Here is a 6,437-nt window from a genome sequence, read left to right on the forward strand (position 1 = left end):
CATATTTGCATAGAGATGGTGGCTGTGGTAGCTTACAGGAATACATAACATAGCTTCTGGCAATGCTACACACACAAAAGCACACACCAAATATTTTGTGATGGAATGCTAGCAGTAGTAGCAGAATAAAAATGTTGTAGCAGTGGTATGTTTATTATTGTTGTTGTTTAAAACAACCTGATGGGTAAAATAACCAACCTTTTCCTCTTTCTTGCCTGCCAAGAGTGGCCTGAAAGAAAATGCGGGCAGCTTGTCATCATTGTTAGTTTTTCAGTTGTAAGTGCTAACCTTTGTTTGAACCTAATTAAAGTGATTGTAAAATGAAGCAATGGGGAATTTTAAATGACCCCAACATTTGTGTGTGTGTGTGTGTGTGTGCCACCAAATAGCACCACTGTATAATGTTGATACAGCAGTTAGATTAACGAGGTGTTAACTGTTTCTTCACCTCCCCTCCTTTAATTCATGCCTCCAAGAGATGATCCTCTTTAGCATTATGTCTTCAGCCTTATCCCACAATTTTTTTTTCAGCATGTAGGAGGGATGGCCTCTTCTAACAGAATGTCTGCTGTATGATACACATTATCTAAAAGCAAGGCAGCCTACGGCCATTCTACCCTAAACATGCCTAATCTCATCTGATCTTGGAAGCTAAGCAGGGTCAGGCCTGGTTAGTACTTGGATGGGAGACCTCAGGTGCTGTAGGCTTAGAGGAAGACAATGGTAAACCACCTCTGAAAACCCTATACAGGCATACCCCGCTTTAACATACGCAATGGGACCGGAGCGTGTATGTAAAGTGAAAATGTACTTAAAGTAAAGCAATTATCTATGCATGTACTGCCCGGCAATCGCCACTAGATGGCAGTGGCGTCATGCCATTAAGTGTCCGTTATTGCGAAGCGCATACGTTAAAGTGGGGTACGGGGGAGTATGGAGCATGTATGCTATAGCGAGGCAACTTTAAGTGAAGTGACTTTAAGCGGGGTATGCCTGTATATATATGAACAGGGTGGTTCATGACAGATGCTCTTGGAGGTCGCTGATTCATAGGGTCACCATAAGTCATAATTGACTTGAAGGCACATAGCAACAATAAAAAACGAGGCAAGTGTGCTTCTTACTTTGGAACAACTGTTCTTAACCAGCTAAAACTCTTGTGACTGATCAATGAGTGTTTCTTGAATGACATCATATTCCTAGGTTTTGGGGGTTTTTTGTAAATAAATTTCCGGGATCACCTTATCCTTTATGTGCCCACTCAACCAGTTGCTTCTACAGAACTGGCACTGTTACAGGTACAACATTACACTCATTCCGCACTTGTCAGAAATCAATGTTTTAGTGTGGCAGGACCTATACTTTGGAACTCCCTGCCTACTGACATTAGGTGGATGCCCTCACCGCACTCTTTTTGGTGCATGCTTAAAATGCTTTTGTTATCCAGACATGGAGAATGCTGACATTTGCTTTAATCCTCTTTTTGCCATTGTTGATTTTAAATATATTTTGAATGTTTTAAAGACCTGTTTTTTAAGCTGTCTTTTATTGATATTTTTCCCCTAAATTGCTTAGAGGTCCTATTACAATCAAGTGGTATGTATGTCTTGTGAAATAAATAAGTGAATGAATAAAATTAAGTGGTAGACCCCGCCCCCAACATCTGACTACTGAAGTGCTGTTTACATTTGGAAGAGTTTTAACTGCAGAGCATATTTAGCACACAGCATAACTCCCAGATTTATGTCTAAGAATAGAAGAATTCAGTGGGCTTGAACCTATGTTGTAATTGACACTCATTGTGCAGGCTGGATACAAACAGTGTGTTATTATTTACAACTGATCACCTCTGATCACCTTCTGGCATTCATTATATGCCACAGTCTTGGGGTTTTCCCCTCCTCCCTCTGCGATTAAGTGGGGGCTGTAGAAAGGGCTGTGCGTTTTCATTACTGTTAGTTTATCTCCCTAGGCAGTAGGCTACCGAGGATGGAATAAAGAGTGTGCTTCATCTCGTCAGTGGGCCGATAAAAGCCTTGTCATCTGCCATTTTCCTTACAGGATTTTTTTTTCTTATTTGGGTGCATTTCATCTAAATCATTGCTCTTTGGGCAGCCCTGTGTGAATCATAATCTGCTCTGATACCGCTATCAGTGGAAATGGCGTTGTCAACATTTATGTCAATGCTGAGGTTGTAATTTCTTGACAGTAATGTTCCTTGCTTGATAAAACACTCTCTGTTCAACTTGACAGAGCTCACACTCAACTCCTCCTCAGGCTTAGAGAGCCCCGGTTAGGAGTGATTTCGCAGCTGCCAACTCCAAGAGTGGTGGAAGACTCCGCCCCCTCCCATCCCAACTACCTGACCCACAATGTAAGAAAGTCCAAGAAATCCATAGGCTACACAGTTTGATATCATGCACTCTTGAGGTGAGCTTCCAGGTTACTTTCACTGAGGCCCTCCACTGCCTTTGCCCTGTCACATCCCTAGGAATGGGAAAGGGCTGTAACTCAGCAATAGAGCATCTGCTTTGCTTCTAGAAGTTCCCTGGTTCAATCTCCCATATCTCCAGGTAGGGAGAGACATTGCCTGAAACCCTGGCGAGCCACTGCCAGTCACTGTAGACACTACTGAGGTAGATTGACCAATGGTCTGACTCAGTACCTTCCTAAATTCCTTTTTAAATCAGCTCTTTGCTAAGGTTGATTATTATTATTAGGGTTGCCAGGTCTCTACATTTGCCTGGAGACTCCAGATGTTTGGGGTCCTCTCCTGGTCTCTGGGTGAGTCATCCCAAACTCTGGACTCTCAGCTTTCATTTTTTTTTAAAAAAAAATCAGTTTCTAGGTGGTTTGGTTCAAGAGATATACAACAAAACATCAGCTGCCCCCCTGCAATTTCTATTAAATGAGCTCATAGCTGGCTGCTCTAAACTCTCTCTTTCAGATTTGTAGCCAATAAGTGAAGTCAGGGTTGCGATTGAAAAGGGATTTGTTGACCTCCAGACAATAGCTAGAACCCATTACAAGGCCAGAAAACGGTTGTCTTTTCCCAGTTTATAGCTTTCTCTGTGTGTGCATGTCAGGAGATGCAGAACAAAAGAATCGCAGCAGGATCTTGGTAAGCAATTGTTTACTGTAAACAATCTCAGTTATAATAAAAGTGTATATGCAGGGTTTTTAAATTACTTGCAAAAATAGCATATTATAAATTTTATCTTTCAAATAATTTTGAACAGAAATTTAAAAGAACTGTACATGCAACTTGTTTAAATTTTCCTGGGCTATTGAAGAGGGAAGTTTATTTGTCTAATTCATAGCAGGTTTTGAAAACCTTCCCAATATGAAGCTTGAATCCTATACATGTTTTTTTCTGGGAGTAAACCTGCAATGCTAATCTCACATGCTGGGAGTAAACTCCATTGAATTCCATACACTTACTTTTGAGTAGATATGGTTAGGATTGTGCTGTAAATCTATGGGACTTTTAAGTAAGCATAGCAAAAGATTGTGTTGTATTGTAAAACTTTTTCTCCCCCTCCAATCCTATTTTTAAAGCAAGTAGGCAGGGCTTACCTAAATGTTACTTTTTTTTGTAGGAAACTAATATTGATTTTGTTTTTTTTAAAAAAAAATGTTCTGCAATGACCAACTGGTTTTGACAATAAACTATTATATGGGGTGCATGTATTTTACATCTCCAATGTGTGTGTGTATGAATTCTTTCCGACAACCCTACAAAGTAGGGTTGGAAACCAAGACAGCTCACAACAAGAACTCAATCCATTTAAAATCCATTAACCACAAAACAAGTATGAAACAGTAATGATTCTGAATTTTGGGTTGGGTGAATGAAGTTCCTTATCACTTCAGGTTGTAGGCCTGTGCATGCTTCCCTGTTTGAGGAAGCCCTATTGAATACATTGGGATGTGCTTCTGAGTAAACACACATAGGATTGCACTATAAATATATTTACAGGTTGTGTAAATAATAAATATATTTGACAGTCATGCTTATATAATTATGAAGAAATATTTATATTTATTATGTCCCAATACATATTTGATTTCACACTGTGGTTGTACATTATTATGCCCTTCTTCCTTGGGGTGGTCTTCCTCTGTTGTTTTCACTAGGAGGGGCAAATTAGGCTGAAAGATGGTGAGCCCATAGTCACCCAGTAAACTTTGTAGAAGAATTCAATTTTAAAAAAATAATTTATTTTTTATTTTATTTATTTTTATTTTATTACATTTTTAGACCGCCCTATAGCAACAAGCTCTCAGGGCGGTGTACAACAGGGTAAAAACAGATTAAAATACATGTGGGTATGAGTACAGTACAATAGAAAACATTTTTAAAAACAAAATTAAGACAAAAGATTAAAATTAAAATAAATGAAAATTAAATTTAAAATTTAAAATGCCTGGGCAAAGAGGTAGGTCTTTACCTGGCGCCGAAAAGATAACAAAGAAGGCGCAGGCGTATCTCATCAGGGAGGGCGTTCCATAATTCGGGGGCCACCACTGAGAAGGCCCTAGCTCTAGTTATTGCTCTCTGGGCCTCCCTATGCGTTGGAACCCGGAGAAGGGCCTTCGACGTCGAGCGCAGTGACCGGGTAGGTACATAGCGGGAGAGGCGTTCCGCCAGGTATTGCGGTCCAATGCTGTTAAGGGCTTTATAGGTAAGAACCAACACTTTAAATCTGCCCCGGAAACATATCGGTAGCCAGTGCAGCTGGGCCAGGACAGGTGTTATATGATCAGATTTTTTAGTCCAAGTAAGAACTCTGGCCGCAGCATTCTGCACCAGCTGAAGTTTCCAAACTGTCTTCAAAGGTAACCCCACGTAGAGTGCATTACAGTAGTCCAATCTAGAGGTTACCAGAGCATGGATAACTGTAGCGAGGTTCTCCCTGTCCAGATAGGGTCGTAGTTGGGCTACCAGCCGAAGCTGGTAGAACGCATTCCGTGCCACCGAGGCTACTTGAGCCTCCAGTGACAGGAGCGGATCTAATAAGACCCCCAAACTACGGACCTGCTCCTTTAGGGGGAGTGTAACCCCATCTAGGGCAGGTCGGACATCACCCATCTGGGCAGAGAGCCCCCCCACCAACAGCATCTCAGTCTTGTCAGGATTGAGTCTCAGTTTATTAGCTCTCATCCAGTCCATTATCGCGGCCAGGCAGCAGTTTAGTACATTAACCGCCTCACCTGAAGAAGATGAAAAGGAGAAGTAGAGCTGCATATCATCAGCATATTGCTGGAAACGTACTCCGCATCTCCTAATGACCTCACTCAGCGGCTTCATATAGATATTAAAGAGCATGGGGGACAAAACTGAACCCTGCGGGACCCCATATTTTAGTACCCAGGGACTCGAGTAATGCTCCCCAAGCACCAGCTTCTGGAGATGATTCTCGATGTAGGAGCACAGCCACTGCATGTAAAATGATTTACATGCAGGCAAAGTTTATGAAATAGATCCACACAATACATTTAAAGCACATCCAACTCACTTTAAAGTGCATAACTTCCCCAAAGTATCCTGAGAAGTGTAGCATCCCCCTCACAGTTATAGTTATTACCACCCTTAACAAACTGCAGTTCCCATGATTCTGTGGTGGGGATTCATGTGCTTCAAATCTGTGCTGAATGTGTGAATCTATCCCAGATGTAATGTGAATTTATTAGTGAACTGAAAATAACAATTTTAGAAGAACTTTTTTAAACAGGGGAAGGGCTATAGCTCAGTGGGAGGGCACATGCTTTGCATGCAAAGGTCCAAAATCCAATCTCTGGAAAAGACTATTATCTGGAATCCTGGACAACCAATGCTAGTCCATTTCACCAGTACTGTGCTAGATGGTACCAAATGTCCTGAGTTGGTCTAAGGCAGATTCCTTTGTTCCTAAAAGAAGAAAGAGGTCCAAGGGTCACAGTGGCTCCAAAATTTATTTATGTATTTTATTTACAACATTTACATACCCCTTTAATGTAAAAAAAAAAAAAAAACACCCTCAAGGCATTTCACAGATGAAATCAAAACAATGAAATTATTGGCAAAAACAGTTAAAGACAGTTATTTAAAAACATTCAAAATAATAAAACCAACAATGAGTTAAAAACAGATAGAAAACATAATAGCTTCTACATACCTGGGTAGGCTTACCTAAACAAAAATGTTTGTAGCACGTGCCGAAAAGAGTACAATGACGATGTCTGCCTAATGTAAATAGGCAGGGAGTTCCAAAGCATAGGTACTACCACACTAAAGGATTGATTTCTTATAATTTATTTATTTATTTATTTATTTAATTACGCTTTTAAACCGCCCTATAGCAACGAGCTCTCAGGGCGGTGTACAGCAAGATAAAACCACATTTAAAAACGAACAAGTGTGGAGTACAGCATACAATATAAAACATATTTAAAAA

The 6,437-nt window shown here is 40.5% G+C and overlaps 1 pseudogene; it reads left to right on the forward strand.

Moving 5' to 3' along the window:
- Nucleotides 1-600: 600 nt before the first annotated feature.
- Nucleotides 601-708, forward strand: LOC133375917 (5S ribosomal RNA; annotated as a pseudogene).
- The last annotated feature ends 5,729 nt before the right edge of the window (nt 709-6,437 follow it).

The sequence above is a fragment of the Rhineura floridana genome, chromosome 1 (assembly GCF_030035675.1).
Source record: "Rhineura floridana isolate rRhiFlo1 chromosome 1, rRhiFlo1.hap2, whole genome shotgun sequence".
Taxonomy (NCBI): domain Eukaryota; kingdom Metazoa; phylum Chordata; class Lepidosauria; order Squamata; family Rhineuridae; genus Rhineura; species Rhineura floridana.